A 26,057-nucleotide genomic window follows, 5' to 3' on the forward strand; every position below is an offset into this window, starting at 1 on the left:
AGGTTTTGCCACCCCAGCTGGTGGAGTTTAAATGGTGATATTCTGATTTACTGGGATGTGAAACCCTGTGTCATGGAGGCAAGGCATGTTTGTAAGGCAAACCAGGAAAACAAGGCATAATACAAAATTAGGAAATGCTGGTTGTGATGGTACTTGTGTCACTTGTTGGTTCATAGCTGGATGCAGCTCTTCTGTAAACACTAAATAATCAGTGACACCTGCTAATAAGCTGTTGCATCCAGGATAGATGGGAGGAAAGGAGCATGTGTGTGTTTACTGGTAACAGTAGCTGCTGGAGTAATGTTTCCACTATAATGTAACTGCTGGTACCGCCTATATGAAAAAAAACAGAAGTGGGTAGGAAGGGTACCTTGAGTTATATCCTGATTAGTCATGTACAAAGGAACAAATGCCAAGGAAAGTTTTCAGTGAACTATATAATGTTTACTCATGGTGAGTGTTGCATTATGATGTCTTAGTTGGAGGCTCAGCTGGGGATTAGTGCTACAGAGAGACACCCCGGGAATGACCACAGAGGGAAACACTGGCCCAGTTAGTCTTAGGCTTCCAGGCAATTTGTACCTGGTGCTGATGTTGGAAATATTTTATTTTTCTAAGGAACTTTTGGTTTTTTGAAACTGAGAATCTTTTTGCTGGGGTGGATTTTAGCTCTTCTGATGAACAAAAGCAGTTTTCTAGTTAAAGCAAAGCCTCTCTTTGGAGGGGACAGTACTGATGAACATACAGGTTGTTTTAGATGGAAAAAAATCCTACCAGCCCCACACCTTTAAAAGAAACTGTTTCTGAATGAGCTTTCCTAATGATGGTGAAGCCATTCCAGTAATTCTTGTGCACGCAGAATGTCCGGGGTTTGACACATGGCTGTGTTCATTGCAAGCTAACTTCAAGCTACTTTTAAGTCAGGTATTTTTCATTCCAAGAATCTTTGCATTATGTAGGAGCAACCATGAAACACCTTGTTTTCAGTAATAAATTTACTGTTATCTATAAGAACTCCTGTCATGTGAGGCATTGTATTGAGCTATGTGATCTAATAAAGCACTAGTGGTTTTTTGCAAAGAAGGTAGCAAAGTTATATGAGTCTCTGCGTGCTCTACTGGTGATGATTTGAAGATAGTTTGTGGGATTTCACTCTCACTCAAATTTAAATGGTTCCCAAATTACCTTGAGAGCATATTTTACATTTGAGTAGCGATAAAGACACAGCTTTTTAAGGCTTACAGGAGCTGTGCAACTTCAGTGGCAGCTGAACCTTCCTTCAGCATAGAAAGATGAAGATGAACTCCAGTGGATGTGAAAGTAATAGAAGATACGTGGCAGGAAAATCTTCTCTCGTTTTGGTCTGGCTGTCTGGGGAGGTGTTGGAGTACAAATGATGAAAGATGTGAAGATCTTAAAAGATTGGGATCTGCAGGAAAAAAAAAAAGAGTTGGAAGGCGAGGGGCAGGGAAGAAGCCAGTCCACCAGGGAAGCCTGACTGCCATAATCATGGCTGTTTTCTCCTTATGCTCTTTCCTTGCCATCGCTCACAGCAGATGCGTCTTTTTCTCCTGGCCTACTCGCTTTTTCTCCCGAAACTGCTGGGGTTGGAGCTAAAGTGCTCTTCCAGGCATGGCAGTAACTCAGGATGTGTTCTCTGTTCTGGGCTCTAATCCCATCCCTGACTGACAACAAAGAGCCTCATGGCAATCATAGTTATGTTACCATCAACAGAGCAGAGGTCAAATGAATGCTGGGATTAACCCAAAAGGATCTTGTGGGGAAGTGACGAGGGTGGTGTCCTGGCATGTTGTGGATCTGGATTTGATCTTAAATTTGCTGGTAGTGCATCAGCTGAGTGTTTAGGCAGCGCTCACCTTACAATGCACAGTGAGTCCATCCAGCGGAGGTGAGGAGCATGGGGTGGAGGTGGGCAGGGCAGAAGGAATGGGAGCCTGTAGTTGACAGATCCTCCGCAACTGCAGGTTTTCATATCTTCCTCTCAATCATCTGTTCGTGGCACTGGTGATTCCCATGACCTTGGGATTTTGTTGTGAAAGGAAAGTTTTAAAAATCACCATCATTTATTTATACTTATAAATAGTAATAAAAACAGAGACAGTTTCTGGGCTCAGTAAATTCCTCGCAGCAGGATTCCCCCTTGACACCGATCTCTGTTCCAGGCTGCCCTCCGTTCCCTTTCTGCACTAAACTTTCCCTCTTCCTAACAGTAACTGTGTTGCTCCCCGTAGCTTGGTTACACCAGAGTGCACCGAGGTGTTGGTCCCACCATCTCTCTCACCCCTGAGCTATTGCTGTGCTCTGATGGGAAAGGACCTTAGGCAAGAACAAGTCCAGAATATTTAAATTAATCTATAAATTAGAAGTGACACCCAACTATGCTATTTCTACATGTTTCCAAACAAACTGTATATTTTCTCAGAGACTTTAAAGCGAGCTTGGTAGGCTAAGTATGGTAAAAATTGTTGGAATCAGCAAATACTGACCTTTTTGATAGAACAGAATATTAGCTTTAGTAATTGTGGCCCGGGTCAGGTGATCTAGATCTGGGGAGAAAATAAAGTTAATTTGCCTCTTAATATGATCTGATATTTCTTAACATCTGATATCTAGGAATAAATGTCAAGTCATAAAACCTCTAAGTTATGACCAGAAAAATAGCATGGAGTTTTTAAAATATGTATTTTTTCTGTTTTTCACTTGGGCCAAAATCTTGTGATATTTTAAAAATAAAATATTATTATAGGTATGTGGTAATATAGTTCTAATAACTGCCTGGAATAAGGAATCAGATCTCAAATGTCTTGTACCCAAGTTGTTATTTTAAAAAGCACGCAGTCAGTACTTATGTTTGAGCTGTACTGATTCACACCAGAGGAGAACCTGGCCATTTAGTGGTTTGGGCTTTTTTGTTCAGTTTTGTTACAACTGTGAAAGTTAAATAAGTTATATTGACTCAGCCCAGGCATTGTGTAAGCCATTTTTGCCTTGCCCTGGTCCGCACATTTGTTAATATGTGCTAGTCTGAACTTTCTGCGAGTCTGAAAGGTCTCTTTTTGATATTAGTCTGGATTTAGACAGGTCTAGATTCGTTGATTGCAAGTAACTAATTTCTGCCTTACAGAGAGGGCAGACCTGGGATTTTTACATCATTGCCATGAGAAGCCTTCCCCATAAAAGTCTACCAACAATAAGAGCAGGTTTACCCAAACCAGAAAGGGTGGGTAGGACTCTCCTCCCTGAAATGAAAGTATCTTGAGTTTTATCAGCTTTCACTTTTAATATTTGTTCTTTAACCTGAACACTCTCAGCATTAATTGAAAATAATATTCTTGTAAACATCAGCTAGCACAAGAGGCAGCCTCTAGACAGATTTTGGCCTCGAGCACGTCATCAAGTTGCCAGTCATCAGCTGAGCTGTAGCAAAGGATGACACACGTTTTCTTAGATGAGTACTTGCAATTAATATGAATGAGAACTGCATGTACAGCTTCCCTAGTGAGATTTAGACTTTTTGTCCAATTTTAAAGTATTTTTTATTTAGTTCACGTTACTCTAGAGACATCTGTCTGCTTTTACTCCAGTGGAAATTAGAGCTAACCTCGGTCAAAGTTTAAATTTGTTATTAGTGTTACATTGTATTTTCAGAAATTAAATCAAGCCTGAATTCACTTAAGAAAATCAGATCCTCTTATTCATCCAGCTTCCTTTTACTTTTAGTTCTTCATTGACAAGTTGTGTTGCATTTTAATACACAGAATTAAAATTAACCTATTCAGCTGAACCAAGACAGTACTGGAGCTAAGCCAACACAATCTAATAGAGTCTTCGAATTGGCTTTGGGAACATCCATTTCTAAGCCATATTCATTATTTAATTCATTATTCATTTATTAATATCTGTCAGCAACAGAGGCTCATGTTTATGTGTGATATTCCAATTTTAAGGGCTCTCCCAAAGAATGGGAACATACTGAATTGGATTGATTTTAATTCTACTGAAATGGCTTGCCGGTTTTTAGGCTGTCTGGATGTCTCTTGAACTGTCACTGGTGCAAAAAGTCATTTCTGTGGGTGCACAGAAAGACATTTTGACTGAACTGCATTGTTTAAGTATTGTAGATCCGTGATCTTATAGAAATTCCATTAAGTTGTCCGAGTATATAGATGAGCTGAACATTAAGCCAACTTTCATGGAATAAAAAATACTGGTTTTTGAAATGAAGGAGGAAGTCAGTCAATGGAGCCCAGGAATGGAAGAAGGGAAGTCAGTCCATATAGCTGCATAAACACAGATCTTGCTGTATATAACTCAAAATAAGACTTTGCAGCTTAATGTGCACTTCTGAATTCTTACATCATACATCTTCAGTGTTTCCTCTATAAAAGGGTCAGTAACTTCTGTTAGAGCTGTTTGCTTTGAAATAAGTTATTCAGTATGGCATCCATCTAATCCTAAGGTTTTCCATCAACGCTAGACTGGAAGTTTCCTGTTCTTTGGTTTTCTGTGGTCTCCCTTACTCACCATAACCTCTTGACTGCCAGGTCATACATGACTTGTAAGTTCAGACCTGTGTTTGATTATAATACGAGCTCCTAAACCCCTTTATTTGCTTACTAATTCCATTCAGAAAGACTGAAATACAAGTTTGAAAACAAATTCTTATCTACTAAAAAGCCCATTTTGCTAGTATGTAAAAAATGTCCGGTTCCATCTAAAACCAGCTTTTTTTGTCTTAGGATATAACATTCTGTTGACGTCAGGGACACACTTACTATATTATTTTTGGCCTATTCACAACGGCTTTAACTCTCTGTCTTGTCTCAGCCAAAACTGTGTCAAAAGGGGTCAAAAAGGAGGATATAGTAGCCACACTAAGAAGATAATTTTTGCTTAATATGTTGGGTGTGCTCACTTAAACCCTGGGGCTTAGTATCTGAAGAACATTTGATTCGCTTGGATCAAGTACAAGTGCTTCTATACTGGAAACTAATCCTGATAGATTTTACAGGATGTTTTGAGTTACTAAAACATAAAACTGGAGGACGGCAAGTTCGAGGGAAAGAGGGCCCTCCTGGGCTTGCCTCTGGAAGAAACGTCAGATGCTTAACGACTCATTTACTTAAGGAGGATGAGTGAGAGGGCGTTGGGACACTGACTAAGGCTGACAGACCCTTGATGGCTGCGGAGATGGAAGTTACACATCATTTCCATTATGTTAATGTCAATTTAAAAACACCAATGTCAATCTTTGTAACTCTCTCTGTTCCACATTGTCTTTTAGCAGCTAAATACAAATAACAGGCTAGATGCCATGTTCCCCCTCCCCAAATTCTTCTCTTGATTATGTTTCATGAGATGAGTGCACAGCCGTGGATGGTAGTGAACGTTACATTAGTAGGGCATGTGATCTTTGTGCAAAATAATGTGAAATATTGTCAGAGGCTATGAAAAATTTCCTCTGACTCCTGCTGAGAGTTTTTGAGACTGGGAGGGATTGCAACAGGGGGGTTGTTAGAATGTGATGGACAAGGGAAATTCTTTAGGTTTATGAGATGGGGACTGGCTGAGGTACACACGATCAAACAACACCAGAGATGGAGTGAGAAAAAGATGTGTAGACCTGGAGCCCACTGCTGAGGTACCTCTTGAGATACCTTTTCTCCACATGGTTATTTTTTGGGAACCTGCATGTGCTTTTCCACCTCTGGGAAGTTAAGAAGGTACAAAAACACTGGTGTGCATCTGAGAGTCCATCTGCTTGGAAAAGCAGGCCGTGGCATAAATCCCCTTTCTGATTTTAAATATGATCAATGATGGGGTCTTGATATAAAAAACTTATTGAATAATCCAGTCCAGCCTTGGTTTACGTCTGCTTTAACGTATTTGAAAATTTTACGTCCACTGGTACATTTCTACTAAAATTTCTCCTTCGTCCTGACTTTTTTTTTTTTTTTTTTGCTATAGTATTATCCCTATATGTGAATATTTAAGAAATTATGTAATAAAACATTAGGACTCTTAACTAATGGAATTTGCGACAATTTGAAATATACAAGAAAAGGATGGATAATGTATTTCATTTTACTAGCTACGTACTAACTATTTGCTTGTCCGTCATCCTGGACTCTATTTAGATAAAATTTGGAATTCAACTTTAATGTACAAAAACCCACCAAATGTTTCATCATTTAGAATATCTTGATAGTCTTGATTACATAGGAAAAAATGCTTATCTGAAGATATTTTGCATCTAAAACTAGCTTGTTAAACACAAAAGTGAATACATTAAAAGGTCAGCTTCTGGTTATCACATTCTTCAACATTTCAGAATTATTTGGCATCATTCTTTCATTATTTTATTTATATCTAAGAGGAAACCAAGCTTTCCTGGTCATGCATGGGTTATAAGAGACTTCCCTTCTTTTTTTTTAAATCCCAATCTCTTTACCAATTCTGAATGAACTAGTCATTTTAGACTAAATGGAAAAGAATTAGGACAATATATCTTCTGTTTTTCATAGAAGAGGTTCTGCTATCAGAAGTCAACTCTGAGTTCAGTGAGTGTTGGTTACAGTGACATCCATCTACTCAATGCTTTAATTTTCTATATGAGTTTGACAATAAATACATATAACTCTTGAAATTGTTTTTAGAATGTAATGTAAAATAATTTAATGATTTTTGGGTTTAGCATGGATTTGTCATTATTGGATAAATATTTCTTTTTAAGCAGGAAAACTATCTCACTGATATTTAAAATGGCTGAATTTATTTTATTTTTAAATGGCTTTAGAGTCCTAAAGGACAGAATCAAAGCTAGACTTGGTATTGATGTAAGCCACTTCATCATACAGGGGAGTCAGAGCTAAACTCTCTGGCTTTTCCTGCCAGCGGGAATGTAAATTGCAGCAGGCTGCAGTGATCCTGATCTTTGTGCAATGCTCTTTTCACCAGAGTTCCTCTGAATCTGCTGCGGCGTTCACGGCTCTTGCCATAAACCTCAAGGATCTTCCAGTCTGTGTGTGCCTTGGTGTGAGAATGGAAGTGGACTGACCTCTTGAAGTGGAAATTCAGATCTGGCATCTAACGGTCTTTGGATGGCCCACCTAAGCAAGCAGGTAGGTGTTTTAAAACATTTGGGAAATGTATCCTTTTCTGATGAGCTTTTGTGAACAGTAACTGATGGTTTCAACACCATTTCAGTTATTTCATGAGCTCTTGTGTTACTGATGTGCTGTTTGCCATACTGTCAGTTAGGGTGCCATTTTATTTGTAATAATTCACCATTAAAATAACTTGGCTTATGATCTCCAGATAGTGAACAAAATGCTTGTTCAGAGGCTTTTCTGCAAAGGTCCCTCTACTTCTCTTTTTGTGCTACCGCATCAGCTGAATGGGTAGAAGCAGCAAGATTTTTTAAAAATTATTTCATATCCTGTTAGTCCTAGGTCTGAAAAGAACAAAGACCTATCAGATCTCTAATTTGTGACATGGAAGTCGATGAAACTGCAGGTTTGTGTGAAAGATTATGTTCACATTTATAGGCTTGGAAAAAACCTTTGCAACCCCCTCCCTGAAAACTGTGATAGGATTTCTGTTGTCTTTTTGCATTGAAAGTAATGTCTGAGCCCTTATACTGAATTCAAGTTGATTCCATGTCTTGTACTGAACTCAGTTGAAGAATCAGGCCATGTTACAATTAACAACATAAAAAAGTGGCCTAAATTTCTATGCCTTTGACTTAGTTCAGGAAGAAAGCAAGCAAGAGGGACAGTGTTCTTTTCACAGAGAAATGGGCAGGAAGCAGGAAGAACAGGAAGCATGAAATATGTCAATTATGTATTTCCACTGTTGTTGATTGGAAAGCAGTGAGAACCTTTTTCCTGCCTACTTCACCATGAGGAAGAGCAGGCTGAACTAAAAAAAAAAAAAGAGTTTTAACTTCTACTTCTAGCTTTTCTACTAACCTTCTATGTGATCTTGAGCAATTGGCTGATGATTTTTATAGCCTCATTTGTTCTCTTTTGTAAAATAAGGATGGGAAATATTTTTGTTGTTGTTGTTAGCCTTAAATATGGGATTTTTCTTATCTAATGCTAGTCATTACTATAACCCTAAAAAGTTAATCTGTTTTGGCTAAGTTACTCTCTTCCTATACAGCAAAGAGAGAGAAGGACCTATGTAACCATCCCGTCCTGTATGATGAGTTATCACTGGAATGTGCCCATCTCCTTTGACTGTACAAGGAGACTTTGTGGCTGGTTCCTAGTGCCTAGTTTTTACACAGGAGACTGTCAGCATGGACTCTATCTGTACAGCACCTGGCATGTCTGGGGTAGCACTGTGTTTGCTTTTATTTATACTAAGAATTATGAACTGGAAGCAATTTTATCATGGGAGGGATAGAACATCCTATCTGAGTAGCTCCTAAGACTCTTGTGACTCCCTGGGGTCAGTAAAACAGTATCACTTGTTGTATGATACCCTCACTAGAAAATCAGTTCAGCTATTGACACCTGGACAAAAGGAGGTTAATAAAAAATATTGCTGGAAACAGACCGGCGCGCTCTCTCTCTCTCTTTTTTTTTTTTTTTTTTTTTTTTTTTTCAGGCTAGTTTTACCCAGCATCATTTTGCAGGTAATTTGCACCTCTGTGTGCGTGTACAGTGGGACATGTTTCTACTAAGCCCAGACCCACTTCCATTTCTGTGCAGAAGTCATGTCAAACTCATGGTTTGGCACAAGCCAAACTGGAACCATGAAGTGGAGAACCAACTGGCGTTGTAGGTTTATTCAACTGGAGATGAACACTTGCTGTTTACAGAAGGCTGCTTTTCTGAAGAGAGCGCTTGTATAAGAGTTGTAATGAACAAGCAGAAAGTTTTAAGCCCTTGGCCTTGCTTGAAATAATAGGAATTAGACCATAATGTTGTCAGTGGCAGCTTTATCAACCAGTGATGCCAGGTGACATGGTGGTTTGTGCAGAGGTCCAAATACGCTGTGTTAGTGGCCTGGGATTTCACCCACCTCTGACTGTGTAGCTGCGATATTCAATCAGCTTTTGTTGTCCTGAGAATATTTATGGTTGTGAGAGAAGAAATGTTAAAGACAAAACAAAAAAACCCAAACCCAAGCTGGGATTTTCTTCTCTGTATGTGTATTATTTCTGGCTACCGTGGCAGTTTTCCTATGAAATTTGGCTTTGTTTAGTCGATAGTATCACTTCGGTTAAACCAACTACATTTCCAGACCTGGGCTGCACAGACCATTACTGAGGTGAACAGAGGGCTTTTTAACAAATAACCTCATTAAGCTGTTATGGTTTTTGCTCAGCAAGAAACTGTTCAATGTGCAGTGTCACAATTCTCTGGGCTCCTCAAACCAAGAGGAATATGCCCACCTTCTATTAGGTGCCTTTTTTTCTCTTGTCACATGTTCTGTACTGTTTACCACACGTGAGTTACAGATGGTAATTTTAATTTAAAAACCCCAAATGTAATAAATTCAGCAGATTAGTATTTGGCCAGGATTGAGTGCTGATGTTGTTGAATTGACTATTATGGAAAACGCATCAGCCAACCTCACCCTTGACCAGAGAGCAGCAGTTCCATCCCCTCACAAACAAAGCCTTTGTTATGTCTTCCTTGCACTGTGACTCTGGTCTCTACTGTGCAGTTGTTTCCAAAGCAAAACAAAGAATTCATAATCCCTGGCAGTTTGAATATTTCAACATGGATTTTCCTGTTACACAATTTACCTACTAGCTGCACTGAATCTAAGAGATGACCTCACTGCTGAGGAACAGTATGTTTTCAGATGCTTTCAGCCCTATTTGTTTCTAGTGCAGCATTTAACCAAGAGTGAACTTTTAAGCAGAGTCTAATGATCAGGGTTCTGGTGCTGCTGCCCCACACTACAGAAGGACTCAAGCCTGCTCATTCGGATATAGTTTTCAGTATATCCCAGAATTTGGCACTTTGTGGTTAAGGTTTGGGTTGTACCATTGTTACATAGTCAAGAAAACAAAAGCTGCTTTTTTTTTTTATCATGGTAGGTTTGGAAAAGTTTATTAGTTAATTTTTATTTGGCGTTTTCAAACATAAATAAGAATATATATATACACACTTACAAGCATTTATTACTAGATACATTGTAATCTGTATTATTTAATGACATTTTATTAGCACGAATGTACGCAAATGCGTTATTCATATTCACTGTGATGAGTGGTATGGATAATCAATGCATATCATACAGCTTTTGACTGTTTTACTTGTATTCTACCTATTGTGTTCCTCCTCATTACTTATAGCATGTCTAAACTTCTGTCAGCTTTAATGAAAAAAATCATAATGACAAGAAAGATTTAATTTTTCTTCCAAATGTGCACTAAACTGCCCGTGGCTTGGAGTGCAAGATGAACACCTTCCTGCAGTGCAGACAGTCTAGGAGTCCTGTCATGTTGAGGGGATGTACTAGGGACAGATTTGAGCTTTAGAGTGTAACTCTCCCAAAACTTTATTTTTTAGTGAGTCAAGTGATATCACTCCCTTATTATTTTGGCCATTCTATTTAGACAGGTTTTAAGTGCTTCATTTTTTTCATTCCCAGGAAATGAAAACAAGATCCAAAGAAGCCTAGCAGAGGAAAGTAGGAGAATGACACGTAAAAGGCTATAAGGTACTGCGCTGTGCTCTCTTTTTTTTAAATCTATCAGTGTAACCTGTGTGATCTATTAACCATTGGTCATGATGGGGTCTTAAAAAAGACAACTATTAATTTAGAAAGTGGACAAATTACCCAAATTAGACCTGAAAGATGAGCAATGACTTACTTCTGGGATGAATATTTGTAGGATTAAGATACAAAGTTGAAAGTTGAAAAAGAGAGAGGAAGTGAAAATGGAAAGAATGACACTTCTGTACAGGCTCCTCTGCCAACCATTTGGTTTCTCTGAGAGTGCATTTTTTTGACATTTAGTAACGATTATTTGGTTTATGTTAGTATTTGAGGACGTCAAGGCCATGACCAAGACTGGGAGTTTGTTATGCATTACAAGCTGCACATGTAGGGACAGTTTGGCTCGTAGGACTTGCAAGATGTAGGAACAGAAATAAAGACACACAAAGGTAATATTTGTTTCCATGCATGGTGGAAAAGGTCAAACAGCAGGTCACTGGCATAGCCAAGAGTAAAGCCCAAGTGTGCTGACTCCCAGTCTTGTGTCCTGCTTGTTAAACTTTGCCTCCTTTATCAGGAAAATGGCAGCCAAAATACTGCAATAGTCTGGGGTGGGAACAGAGGTGGGAAAGATGCAGAGAAAAAAACATGTTCATTTTTTTATGAAGCTTCCATAGTCATGATTTGTCACTAACAGTGACAGAACTGCCTGTGTAGTTTTTATTTTTTGAGTTCTGCTCCTCAACCAAATTTGTTAATGGGTCTTGACTTCTCATACTTCTATTTCAACATTTCTCTGTGCATAGTGACTATATATTCTCATATTTTATTGTTTTATAATTTTCCAGTGATGAATAGCATATACACCCAATAGCAATATATGAAAACAGGCATCTTGAAGTGGTGAATTGATGGAAATGTAAAGTCTGGCACATCACCTTTTTAAAATGAGTTGGACAAGTGTTCTCTCTGTTCTCCTGAAGCCTTTAAACACTGGCACATGTATGGTGGTTGCCATAATATTTTATTAGAAATGTTTTTCCATTTCTGACAGTGAACAATACTCTGATATCTGCAGCATTCATTGTTTTCACTGTAGGAAATGGATAAAGCATCCTATGCATATGGTAATAAAACTAAGTGCCTGCCAGCTCCAAAGACTTATCTGGTAAGTACTGCATGGGTAAGAATTGACATGCTCAGGGTACAATAGGAGCGTTGGGCTTGGAGTCATTCTCCTGAATAGTGAGTTGATTTACCTTTGACCACTTACCACTGAGACTTAGATTTATGTGTTTATAGCCATTTCTATGTCAATACGTCAGTGCTTAGTGCAGATCAGTTCGCTCTGAAGTAGACAGGAATGATCAGATTTCCTCTTTACTGATGGATGAACTGGAGCCACAGAAAGACTTCATGATTTGTTCACACAGCCAGCCAAGATGAAACAAGGGATTCCCAATTCCCAGTTTGTTGTTCTAGTGATTGGTGGAGTCTTTTTTCCATTCCCAAGCAATAATGTCTGTCATAAACCCATTAAGAACACTCTTTCCTATTCTGTATCACAAACTGGAACAAACTGTACTGATCTGACCCCAGTTGTGAAGCTATAAATTTAATTTACCAGGCCATTTATATGGGAGGAGAAGTAGTGTCAAAATACAAGAATCTATGCAAGGAGAAAACAGAAGAGGCATAGATAACATAACCCCTACAAAATGTCTCCACAAGTGATTTGTGTGGAAACAGTTACTCCGAGATCAGAAGGAAATCTGTTGGTTTTGGCAAAACTGGCAGTTCTACAGCTCAGTAGTTATTAGGGCCTCTGTGTGATACTTTCTGAGCTATGGACTTATCTTAAAGACTTTCTCTTCTGTAGCTTTCAGTCCTGTCAAGATGTGTGCCTTAGCGTGATTCAGTTCTGTTGTTATAATGCTACCAAGATTTACAATGACCTGGTAGAAGATTAAAAGATAATTATGACAGCAAGCATAAAGATGAACATTGTCTGGGATAGAAAGAAGAACACAGAGAATATTTCTGACTGGATTTTGATTTAGCAGTATTTAGGCAGCGTATGTTTTCTATAACTCCATCAGTCCAGTGAGCCCATCCTCACTATAACACTTGTTAGCACCAAAACCTCTTCTTCCCCTGTCAGCCAGCTGTTGTAATGCAGCGTGGTCTACAACAATTGCAGAAGATAGAAATCACCAAATTAAATTTATCAGAATTGAAAAGAATTAAGAATGTAATTACAAAAGTAACTAGAGGATATGATATCTGAAGCTCTTCTCTGCTGGATGCTGGCACAATTAAGTATGCACACAGAGATGGTCTATTCACTGGCAGCTACTCTAAGTAATGTTAATCAAAATATTATATTTTACCATCAGTGCTTGAGATGTTGGACAGCACTTTGTCTGTAGCCTGCTTCTCAAGGAAATAGGTACAGGCATGAATAGAGTTCTCATCCAAGGTTTATTCACATTCTGAAGAAATTACTAGTGAGCTAGGGAAGGAATAGGCAATTCCTGTCGATCTGCAAGGCAAACCAGGGGGTTCTTGTCACACTTGTTCAAGCTCAGTGTTTCTTCTCCAACCTCTGGAAAGTTGAAGGAGCTTCAGGCTGTTTTGGAAAGTGGAGTTCTGACTTAAATGTCAGAAATAAAAAATAAGAAAGTGTTAATGGATGAATGAATGGAGTGAAAGGATGGACTAGCTCATAAACTTACAGTTACTCACCTGGTCTCCTCCACAGTATAAAGTCACCTTCCTCCTTTCAGTGACAAGTTTTGTTGTCACATGTAGTTAATAGTCTAATTAAATAAACATAGATTTGACATGAAATTTTTTCTGGCCTCTCATATTCATGGAATAAATGAAGAGATCTCTATCTAAGCTGGCTCTACAACATGTGGGATGAAACAGTTGAAGGGTTTGCTTTATAAGCAGTTGTTTAGATAGCAATTCACAAGATTACAGAGGAGATGACTTAGACTGGTCTCCAAAATGCACTGTCTCCCCTGTTTGTCTTAAGGATGAAAGGGGAAAAAACATTTACTAATGGATAGAGGACTGGGTGGGAGCTGAGCTCTCACCCCTGCTCTGCCACAGAGGTACTTATACATACAGCTGGTTTAGGCTGCATTTGTATATACAGAAATCAGAGACTTCTGGCTTTGCTGCCGAATTTGATGCAAGCATGGGCACTCGGAAAGGTGATGATTTAATAACTCTTGAACTCTGTAGAGGTTCTTCAAGGGATGATGAAGCAGCTTTGGAAAAAAAACAGTGTATTTCTGTTGGTTTTGGGAGAAGAGAGCTTCAGTGGCAGCAAACATTCTGTAATACACTGGATTTTTTGTATTGTGTTTTAAAAAAACAAGAGAAAAATCTCTGTTTTGAGCTGTTATTAATTGTCACTGTGCAATTGAAAGGTCAAACCTGATGTTCTTGCTCCAGCAAAGCCCTTCTCAAAGCCAATGGAGTTTTGCCTGAGAAAATACTGGACAGAAGCACACACAAATGTCAGCATTGGGACTGGAGTTGAACTGTATTCAGGCACTAGTGAAGGGAGTTCCAGAGTCAGCTCAAAATGTAGAAAGAATGCTGTTTTTAAAGGGTACGTTTGCATAAGAAATACGGAGTGATATCCTCAATTTACAAACTCTGAGGGAGGAGAAGTGAGTGGCTGTAATTCAAAGCTCAGTTCCCTTAGTCCCAGAAGTGCCAGTTATCTAAGTGTTGTTAAATAAGTCTAAAGTCAGTCTAAATGCTGCTCCAACAAGTGCCAGCTGGCTGTCCACATCCTGACCCTGTTCGCTGCTCCAGAGCAGGTGGTGTAAGGCTGATTTTAAATTCAGACCTGTTCCCGATGCCTTTGCATCCATTCTTCCCAAATGCACATGAAGCAGCAAGAGTATTTACAATGTAATGAACAATATATGGTGCAGTGACCACAAAGGTGCTGGAAGAGGCAGGATTTTATTTGTTTAGCAGCTGCTTGTCTCTTTCCATCCTGAACTTCCCATCCAACACCAAAACATGTGCCTGCTGCTGTCTGATCTCCCCTACTGTGATACTTATTCTGTCATGTTCACAAGAAGTCTATTTGATATGTGACCGCTGAAGCACTGGCTGAAATATTTCTTGTTTTTGTCTCAAGTTCCTAATTTGACCTTTGCAGATCTAGTCTCAGTAACCAATCATGGGGCAGAAAAAGTAATGACTAATTTTTGTAAACAACTTACACAATGTAGTGTGCTGAATTAAATGATGAGATGTTAACAACAACTTCTCATAAGTTATTTTGAGAGGGAAATGGCAAAGAAGTTCACAAGTCCTTTCAAATAAATCTGAGAATATCTCAGACTACTCACAAACAAAAGAAAAGAGATGGAGATTTTCCAAGACATTTATTTTACTGCTCAACATTATTCCTGTCCTTAAGGTTGGGAAAATGAACAGTCATTTCTTGCTTTCGCAGTTTTAATTTCTAAGCAGGCTGGGTTACAGATTATTGAGTAGACTGTGGGTATTCCTGTGTTGAGTGATGTCTCCTGGAAGCAGGATCAAATGTTTGCAAGTCTCATAATTTTGATATCTGTGAACGAGACCTTCATGCTGACAGTTCATGTTGGTATTTCATCTGCTTCAGTTATGTTGGAAGGCATGATGGGTGGAGGTGAAGGCATATGGAGGATTCTTGAATCTTTAAATAGTAGTAATGATATTATATAGTAATAACATATAGTGTTTTATTTTATAGTGTTATTATAATACATAATAATATAGTGTTTTATTATATAGTAATAATATGAAAGGCTTGAAAGACTAATACCAGATACCAGCTATCCTTGTGGTAAAGCATGACATAGTCTCTGTATAGACACAATTTCCATACACCAACTATTTAAAGGACAAGATAAAGTAAAGTAAATAAATAACACTCCATTACATCAAAAGATTAAAGCAGTTTATGCTCTTCACTTTATTGAGAAGCGCCTTTTTCACAGTGCACAATTTTTGAATGGTCAAAAGATTGTAATTATGGAGTTTACTCTGACAGAAGAAAGTGTAACGAGAACCAGCAAATGGAAGAAGGAGGATCCATTCAAAGCTGGAGTAAGGTTGCATTTTTAACAATGAGCTTATTTAACGAGTCTGGAAAAATTTATCCAGGAACATAGTGAATCTCCATCACTGGAAGTCTTTAAATCAAGAATGGATGTCTTTCTGATGACTGTGCTTGTTGCTGTAGCAGGAGTTATAGGCTTTGAAATTCCATGGCTTGGTCATGTGGGAAGCCAGAGCAGATGATTGCATTTGGTCCCCAGTGGCCTTCCAGTCCCTACAAAGCATTCGGTAGGATTGCTGCTTGCAGCATGTGTGGAAGAGGAAAAGTAACATTTCTCATATCTGGACAATGGACCTTACAGATGCAGTTTTCTTTACTGAGCAGTGCACTTATTTTTCAGGGAATAGGAAAACTGCTAAAGGACTTTTTGGTTGTTTTAAATTTAATTATAGCAGTCTTTCTGCTCCCTCCACTTGTCCTCCCCTGCAGACTCAGTGTAGATGTAAGCAATGCATAGAAGTGCTGTACTGGTCCACATAGGGAAACACTGGCACTCAGCAACTGTGTTTGCATTGGGCATCCTTTAAATGATATTAATAAAAAGTTGACTGAATTTTTCTGAGTTCTCTGAAATGAATTTTGAAAGATAACAGTTTTTAGAAATTCAAAAAAACAGTTTTCATTTGCAAATGGCATCTATTGACTGAGGCTGGCCAAAATATTTGTGAATAACCATAGAAACATGACAAACAGGATCTACAGTTACTTCCAAACTTCATTGCCAGAATCAGTACATTCATATAACACTCTTAATCTGATATACCAGATAATGGCAAATGTTATGTGTACAAAAGAGAAGAAACAAACAGAGGCATTCCTTAGCGGTGTTCTTCTGCAAATAGACCAACGTTATGCACACACTTTGAGCAGACCATAGCCAATTAATTAAACCACAGAATATCTGCAAATATTTACTGGATGGCTGTGGTTTGAAAAAGCTATAAGAGTACGTAAAATAGGTTTCCTTTGCATTCCAACAGACTTCTTGGTGAGAGTAAATGATAGCCAAAAAAAAAAAGAGAAGAAAAAACGAAAATGAAAACAAGTAGATTGTTTCAAAAATCTTACCAAACCTGTGATCCACTGAAACTATCAGCCTGTAAACTGCTTGTAAATCTGCCTAGTCTGGGCTTGTGAAATTATTTTTCGTATGACAGCAGAAACCTTTCTAATGCTACCGTTGTGGCACTGTGTCAGCTGAGCAGAGGAAGCAGGAACGGCGTAAGAGTCAGCTGGGCAGCCTGAGAACAGGGCAGTTTAGCAATACAACATTTTCTTTCCAAACAGAGGGAGAAGTATACTGATGTAATTGCATTTATAGCCTGTGAACTTCTGAAATCCAAGGGAGAGTACACCTGAGGACAACACTGTAGCTTTACCTAGTCCCGCTACGGAATTTTTGAAGAAGAGCATCAAGAACTCTTACTCAGCTGCTTTAATCGAGTGTGTTAGAGCTCTGCTGTCCTGTTCTGTGAAAGATAGCAAAAATGGAAAAACGTGTTAGGCCCTGTGTGTGTGTGCAGAAATAGATATGGAAGTTCTTTGGTTAATTCTGGAGAAATCCAGTATAGCTTTATGCAAATGAATTGCTTAGAACTCTACAAAGGCCTGAAAAATTAAACTAAGGGAGGTGAAAGCTGGCTTTTGAACATTGAACTAAAAAGAACGTCTTACTTAACTTTGTAAATCATAACAATTCCGTTTCTTCAAGCTACTCAAACAAATTGAGCTTTGTCTTCCAGGCCAATGGAAATACATTATACAGTGCTGTTGCAAAGTAAAATGCCTTCAGCAACTTTATGGAAAGGGGAAAGGTTCTCAGGTTTTCTGTTCTCAATCCAGTTTAATTTCAAGTATCATGCTCCATTTCACTTTCAGAGTGCCCTAAGAGAAAATGCAATTTAGACTAGAGCTGCATTCACAAGTTAATGGCACTGACTGTAATCCTTCAAAATGATGGATACTGGAATTTTCCCCCTTTACAGGAGGAACCACATTTCTCAATGTCACATAAGGAAAAGGAACAAACATGCAGAAACAGCCACTGGCCCTCAAATCTTTGAAGCTACCTTTGGGTTTCCAAAGTTGAAGTAATTGTCCTGCCAGAAATCATTGTGACCTAAAGTTAGAAGTCTGTACCTATGCCCTTGTCTTGACCTTGTTAGAGATAAAATTCTATGTATTATAGAAAAAATGGGAATTGCAAGGGAAGCAGAGAGACCATCAAGCGGGACAGGGTTTGTCTCTCGAGGTAAAGCTCAGACACAAAACTTGGCTTCTCTTGTCTGTCTCCTGTGTTCTGCATGTTGCGAGATACCAGCAAATGTTTGAACACAAGTATTTATTGGTTTTGACTGGAATTGCAGTGTTGTATCTGCTTTTGCTTCATTTCATTTTGGTTTTTTTTTGCTGCTATTGCTTTGCTACGTATTCACACCTGTGCTATGCACATGGAGATGTCCTTGCTGAAAGCTGATGTTCTCTAAATGTTGTTCATTAAGAACCTTTGAGGATAAGAAATTGATGGTTTTGCTTGAAACAGGTGGGTTGAAGGGTGATACAGAGCCATTCTGATCTCTTCCTCTCTTCTAGTAGTATAAGCACTAATAGCAAGAAAGGAAGGTAATTTCACTTAGGCTAACAAAACTACAGACCTGAACTCTGCATCTCTGTAAAAATATCCACAACCTCTGTTGGAGTGAGATGGGGAAGGTAATTTTGTCGCTTTGAGACTGTCAGGTTGGCACCACACCTCAAGCTCAGCACCATCAAACACAGGAAAGGTCAGAAACCTCTAAGAACAAGGAAAGCAATGGCTGGTAGAAGAGCAGCATGTCTCTCCTGGCTAATAAAAGCAGGTGGAAACAGCTGCGTGTGCTGCTGATAGAACTACTCAACGTCTCCTTTAAAAGTGCACATCAAACTTGTGGATAAATGCAAGGGTTTAGCCACTCAGAAAATCACCACTCAACCTGGAGGGACTAAGAATTCTTACATCTTTGCAACACATGTAACTCAGTGTTGAGGGGATAGATGTTGTACTCAGAACTAGCTGTTGGAGCCTTCACCAGGTTATTTCTCTTTCAGATGACAGCTGTCCGTTCAGTGTTCATGGAAGCGGTGTGCGCAGAGTTGGATTTGTGTCACTTTACAGTGTCTTGTGGCCACAGACAGAGCTAAAACTGCCATGATTACGTTACTGTGACTGCTCTGCAGCTTCATCCAAGTGAAGTACAAGGTATTACTAATTATGATATAGTAGGGGCAACATCCCAAAGAATCTGGACAAGAATATTAACTGGAATAATATTAGTAACTTCTCCTGTCCCTTTAGTGCTGACATATCTAGTCTGAGGCACATCCCATTATACTAAGGGACTGCAGTGTTGGGTGGAGGTCTGGTCTTGTCCATGTATTTCCCTTATATGTGACTGCTGTGATGTGGAGGCGACAAGAGGGGTGAAATAATCAGGTGATTTTCCTGGGCAGTAGCAGGCATTTGGACTTGTAAATATTTGTTCTCTATTCTTCTCAGGTGCCCCCCTCCAGAAATCTCCCCTTACCGGTAGCCTTGTTCCCCTTAAACAGGCAAGGAATAACACCAGGAAAAAAACATAATAAAAGAAGGGCTATTTATTTGGTGTTTTGGGGAATATTTGTGTGCAAAGACTTTTAACGTTTGTTTTTGTAGAGAGATATTTACCTTAAAGAGCAGACGATTGCCAAACAAGATAGACTAGGTTACTGGATTGTATCAAGAGTGTTGGTGATGCATTGACATTTGGTGTCATGACTCCATTAATCAAAAACATTTTGGAGGAAATTCTTCCTGGTTCATTCATCCACACATAATTTACAGTGGGAGCAGTGGGTCTAAACCTCTTTGGCAGACTGAAACAGAGGAGCATGATGAACAGCTCGCCTGGCTCCTGAGTGACCAGACACCCACTGCTTACCAGGAGCCTCATTTTATTTTATTTTATGTTTTTTTTTCAGGCATGCAGTTAGTCTGTTGTGCCTGGAGGGAGCTCACAGTAGATATTTGTGAATGATAAAATAAAAAGGGGCTGAGGGCCCAGGGACTCAACAGAGGATTTTAGGTGAAAGAAAGCGCAGTTGTTAACCTTCCCTTGCCTGATATGTGGTTTGTCAATTAGGCAGCAGCAGCCGAGTTGGTTGTATATTGACCTACAAGCATTAAACAACTGGCTGGGAGCCATATCCTGTGAAGACTGTACTGTCCTTTTGATTTGAAAAGCAGCACCACAGTTGTGGTTCCACTTAGGGTTTTTGAAACACAGGCTTTTAAAAAAAAAAAGGAGAAAGAAAAGTACACCAGGTGCACTTTGACTATTTATTTGGAAAAAATAAAAATTACGTTGCACAGAAGTATCCATAGTTTTCCAAATATTATTAACATGCATAGCCCTGCCTGGCTTGACCGTGCAGTATGGTCCTAGACAGAATGACAAAGCTGGAAAAATGAAGTAAAGGAAATATGAGATGATTTATTTTTTATGCATAGCAAGCTAAACCTTGATCCAGTGCATCTGTGGAGCAAAAGAATATTTATTCAGTTCCACCATGAAAAACATGCAGAAACGCATGAGGTGACCGTGAATTGTCTCAGCTGAACACATGTATTCTCCAGACGTAATTAAACACCGGCCCAGTTTTCAATGCAGGCTACCTAATTGGATGTCAGAAATTCCACATTTGGAGGTTCAGTTTGACCTTTAGTTACATAAAAGAAGCATTTAGGAGTTTCCGGTGAGTGTCATTGTCTGAATGCAGATGCCTTGGTTGAAAACTGTGCTCCTTTACAATGACATGTTCCAGGAGGAGAAATCCCTGATCCTGCAAACAGTTCATGGGCTTCAGCTTGCGGCCACTGCCACCAGCTTGCTGGAGTGCACTCATTCCAGGGAATGGTACACTGGTCAAGATAACCACATGTGGAAGCAGTTGCAGGGTTCAGGTCTAAATGAGCATGGGATTTTTCTCCCGTTTAAATACACTATACCTTTGAGAATAAACTTAAATTTCAAGGTGGAGATTCAAAAATGAAAGAGAAAAGGCTCAGATAACTGTCATTCTCAAATGTCAGAGGACTTGTAGAGATAAAAACAAGTTAATTACAGTGAGACTTTCAGTAAGTGGTGGAGCTTGTTAAAGTTGGTGTGATCAGGTGAAAAATGGGACTTCAATATACACACAGAATCATTTTTAAACCAGCCAGCCTGGAGGAGATAAATAGAACTGAAACCTGGCAAGATCACCTGTAGCTCTCACCATCCACCTGGGAAAGAAGCAGGGGCTGTGGCCAGCTATTCTGCCTAGAGCTATTGGAGAAGTCGGTAATCCCTAGTGAAGTGTCCTGAAGGAACACTTGTGGAAGAAGCGAGTCTTAAAGCATCTGAAGCTCTTTGCTCAATGAAGCTTTATCGATGCCCCAAGACCTGGAGAGACTTCTGCAGCTCCTGCCATCTCAAGCTTGACTCCTATCAGGGATAAAGCGAAGTGAAGCAGATAATCTGCACACTGCCAATGCTGCTCCAGTAGATTCCCTTTCTCTAGTTTGAACAGTAGTCTCATTACACCACCAGGAAGTTAACTCATAAAGGGAAATGGTTTTCTGACTAGTTTTTAAATGCTTCGAGCTGCTTACAAGATTTAGGAATCATGTGAGAATCTCCAGACTTAGCTTTGGTTTGTAATATTGCTTGGATCTGTATGTGCAGGTCCCTGCTTACTATGATTTTATGCTGAAACATGCCAACTGGTGTTCTTGTTCCCATACTGATTTGTTTTGTCAATTAAATTAATGTAAAAAAAAAGTAGCTTTATGGTTTAAAATGTCATCAGTAAAAGGCATTGCTCACTGAAGTGTGTTCCTCACTTGCCAACTACTACTTGGCAGGAGTGAACAGGCAATGTCATTAGTTTGGTACTTTCTGGAGAAGGTTACAATGTATTTCATACATCTGCAAAATCCAGGGAGATGCCAGACTACCAGCACAGTCATTCTGTTTGCTGAGCCACAGGGGATATTAAAAATCTGTAGATAATTTCTCTACTTTAAACAAATGTTCTTACTGTGGATGGCGTGGAATTCACACAAGGCAGATGTCCATGAGAAAACAAAACTAGACTAAAACTGGACTGCCAGTCAGCACTGAGTGTACTTCTCTAACTTGAATTACTTCCACCGTGCTTGGTAGTGCAACTGTATATATGTAAGACAGTTTGAATTGGCTGGTCCAAGTTTATAAAGTACTCTAACAAACAAGGAATTCCCCAGGAGAATTATGTTTGTCTTTAGAAGTAATTCTTTATCTTATTGTAACTGTTTAAAAAAAACAAAGGTTTCACAGAGAAAGAAATTGAAGTTCCTTCCAGGCATAAAAAAATATTGCATAACACATAATATGTGGATTGGATAATTCTAGTGATTTGGTCATATAATCTATGGAATATACAGGGGATCAATCTACAATCTTGCTATTTCTAGTGGTTCTTAAATCACAAGTTGTTCCTCGCAATGTTATGAGCAAGGCTTCAAAAATAAAGACAGCTATAAAATAGAACATTTTTAAACAATGGTAACTTCATGTTTCCAGGTTTTTCTCTGTAATTTGGTGAATTGTAAAAGAAAGAAAGAAAGGGAGCACTGAAATTGTCAAGATTTCAGGAGTTGAGACTTTCTTTCCTTTTTTTTTTTTTTTACTTTTTAAATAGAAAAAGCCCAGCCTGTATCAGAATAAGTAGCAAAACTCATGAGTATGGCAATCTTCTTGTCACACTGAATTTCTTGCACTTTTTTTTGTCAAACAGATGATGGCCCTGGTGAGAGGGTGAGACTGTGTACAAATGTTTGTGGTTTAGAGCCCAGTTTTCCACAGAGAAGTCCAGAATACACAATACGTCACCTGTTTGTGCTCCAGCTCCATGAGGCAACTAAGACAGAATTATACAGCCTTTCCAGATCACCTCTCCCATGGGGCTTTAAAGCTGAGTTTCGGTCTATGCAACACACAAAAATGTTTCCCCACATGAATTGAAATATTACTGCTCAGCTGCACAGTGCGCTACAGGCTTTATCCACTGGTGTTACACTTTTATACTGCTTTAACCATTCCCAAACTGAGGTGGGGAGCATGAGTTGGCCAGTGTACTATTAGTCTGCATTTGGCTAAGGAAGTATTTGCATTTCTTGCTGTTACTGCTAAGGAGATTATTCACTGTGAAGAAAATTTATGATGTCTTGCAAGGTTGTAATATACCTAACAAGAGACAGATGGGATTTTGCCAAGTGGGGTTCCTCTACCTCTAATCTGATCGATTTTTATGACTGAATTTGGGAGCAGCAGAAATCAGACCCATTGTGGATATTTTCATTTGATATTATGTGAGTTTAGAGCAAAAGAAGGATTGCTATTGTCTTCAGTAGCGTTAGAGGATATCCAGTGAATAGTACCAACAAAATCTTTACTCCAATTAGGAGTGATTCTGGTACGTAGCTCTTCTTCTGTGCCTTTCTCGTAGAACTTACTTCCAATCTGGAAGGGAAAACTTACCCTGTAAGAATGAAATGTTTAATGATACACAGATTTTCTGTGCTGACAGTCAGCAGGAGAATTGGCCGGTGTCAGACGTCCCAGTGGGCCTGTTTATTCTGCCCCATGGGCATCTATTGGTATCTGTTACATTAAAAATGTAATAATAATCAATGGAACTACACAATCTGTAAGTGTGTGAAAACTGTAATGAAAAAGTGAGCAGCTTCTTCATTTCTGTGTGCACAGAGCATGGCTATTTCTAATTCTTTACTTGCAAAAGGTCTTTGTCCAGGTGGCCTTCAGCTCTCAAATGATACTTTTATGAGACAAGCTGTGGTTGTATTTTCAGACACACTGTGGTCATATTTTCAGTAAGGAATTAGGGCAAGAATAAGACCATTCTTTTCCCCTCTCTAGTTAGAAATGTTGGACGGGGTCTTTTCATGTTTGTTCATTTTGGTGTGGACAATGGACAGTGTCAATCATGCTGCCGTGTCTTTAGAGCAGAAAGATCAGACAAGAAGGGGAGTTGATGTGCCTGCTTAGACTCAGGGGAACATATACAGTGCAAATAAATGGAGAAGGCAGGTTATTCAGAGCCACTGAGTGATCTCTTTGTACATCAGATGGGATTTTTGGCTTTTGAAGGCAGGTAGGTGGGCAAAATAGAGCAAAGGAGAGTTTTCACTAGCCAGCTCCAAGCTCACCTTTGCACTTAAAGTTGTTTTCTAGACAAATGGACACCAGTCCTATACAACTGCATGTTGCATTTCAAGAGATGGAAATGTTGTGTGAGAGTCAGAGTCCATGATTACTTTCTTGGTGGGCTTTTTTCCCCATTCTCTTGAAGAGGAAAATGGAATTTAGAGTGGGGAAAAGAGCTGGCAGAACATATATTGACACTACTTGACAAACATATGCATTTAACAGCCAGAAAAGTGAATGCTAAATAAATATGGACCTCTTACCAAGTGCTGCTGGCTAGATATATTTTGGTTTTGTGTTATTTTGTTTTTTTTTTCTGCCCTCAGTGTTTTTGCTTAATTATAAGCTCCAAGAATATTTAATTTTGTTGAAAGGATGTGTGGTTTTCTGGGTGGTGGGACTGAAGCAGCCAGGCGTACTACAGAGGTGAAGTGTCCTAAAGTAAAGGTTTTAAAACATTCCCTGTCCATCTAAGGAAGCACCTTGTGGTGTTGGAACTTATATGTAACTTTACCACTGAGAACAGCTTTAGAGTCCTTTCTACATATACCCTTAAGTTTTCAGTGATAAAACTCCATAGTTCAGTGAGGTGGATTCAGTTACGCCAGGATAAATGCCCTTATTCCAGTTTTGTTTTGTTGATTTTTTTACTGATTTTAAAACCTAAATGCAGAATGCTGTTATAAAAACTAGTGACCTTCATATTAGGTTGGTGCAAAAATAATTGCAATTTTGGACCGTGAACTTGAAATCATTATAACTAGGCTAAAACACATCTTTATTAATCAAAGTAGGAACCATTACAATCAACACATTTTTGCCAATGAGAAACAAGTTTTGTTTCTGTAGCATAAAAATTCATGCTTTGGGATTCAACAAACTCTTGGAAAGCATTTTCTGCATCCTGTAAGCATTTTCTTTTCTCTCCTGCTGCTGTCAAGAATAACACGATTTCTTTGCACACTGGAGATGAAGCTGAAATAAACATCAAATTTAGAATAACTATGGCAATAACGTATAAGAACTAAAGCCTTAGGGATTCAGATTTGTAAGGAACAAGTGATGACACTAGTCACAGCCTTGCCATTTCATACTCAGAGCTGTGGTCTTTCAGGGTCATGTCTGCTCAAATGATCTTCAATGAGCATCTCAACAACAGTGATATTTGTATTTTCCAGGTTGATTCTACCTTTCATGGCCTGTTTCTCTCTACCCATATGCTCAGGAAAAGACAGCCCTGCATCACTTCAGATTTGGTAAGTTTCCTTTGGCATGGAAAAACCAAAAGCCTTAAGCTGAGAGCTCAAACCTAGTGTAAATCTATACCAAACCAAATAAATGCTCTGAGAGAAGTGTCCATCTGTATCCTGATGTATCTGAAGAATGACAAAAGTGTGGAATATCTTAAATACAGCAATCCAGTGAGTCTGTTGTACCTAGCTAGGTTTTTATATGGTGGACCAGCTTGGTGCTTTTCGATTTCCACAGATCTGCTTACAGTTAAGTCTGGTGTTAAAATTTAAAAAAATATGGGGATACTGATCTGTTGACATACAGTATAGTGTTTATTCTATGTGTTTTGTCAACATAACCCCCCAAAAAAACAGTAGGCATGGAAATAGATGCTTATTTTGTTTCAGCAGCAGCTGGGTGGTCTGACTCCTGAACATTTGATACCTGTTATTGAAGACCACTGAATAAAGGTGTGTGTCCACAAAAGTGAAGTTCTGGAGCTTGAACTTCCTTGCATGAAAGTACACTTGTTTATACAATTTTTAGTTTCCCTACATAGCTAATAGTTGTTCTTATATGTAATATTTAATGGTTTGAGCTGCTGGAAGTCCACTGAAACCTGGTCTTCCCGTTCAAAGTTACTGGGCTAAAGCAAAGCTGGTACGTTGTTGTTATTAGTGTTATGTCAGCACTAAGGAAAGTCATCGTCACTTTTA

The 26,057-nt window shown here is 38.9% G+C and overlaps 1 protein-coding gene across 1 annotated transcript in view; it reads left to right on the forward strand.

Annotated features, from left to right (window-relative positions):
- Window positions 1-26,057, forward strand: part of HAO1 (hydroxyacid oxidase 1) — a 354,431-nt gene that overhangs the window by 39,802 nt on the left and 288,572 nt on the right. The window contains exons 9-12 of the mRNA XM_065059911.1: window positions 6,979-7,142; window positions 10,636-10,704; window positions 18,932-19,082; window positions 25,287-25,364. The gene's annotated coding sequence lies outside the window, so the exon portion shown is untranslated. The remainder of the gene's footprint in view (window positions 1-6,978; window positions 7,143-10,635; window positions 10,705-18,931; window positions 19,083-25,286; window positions 25,365-26,057) is intronic.

Source organism: Columba livia, chromosome 3 (assembly GCF_036013475.1).
Source record: "Columba livia isolate bColLiv1 breed racing homer chromosome 3, bColLiv1.pat.W.v2, whole genome shotgun sequence".
NCBI lineage: Eukaryota > Metazoa > Chordata > Aves > Columbiformes > Columbidae > Columba > Columba livia.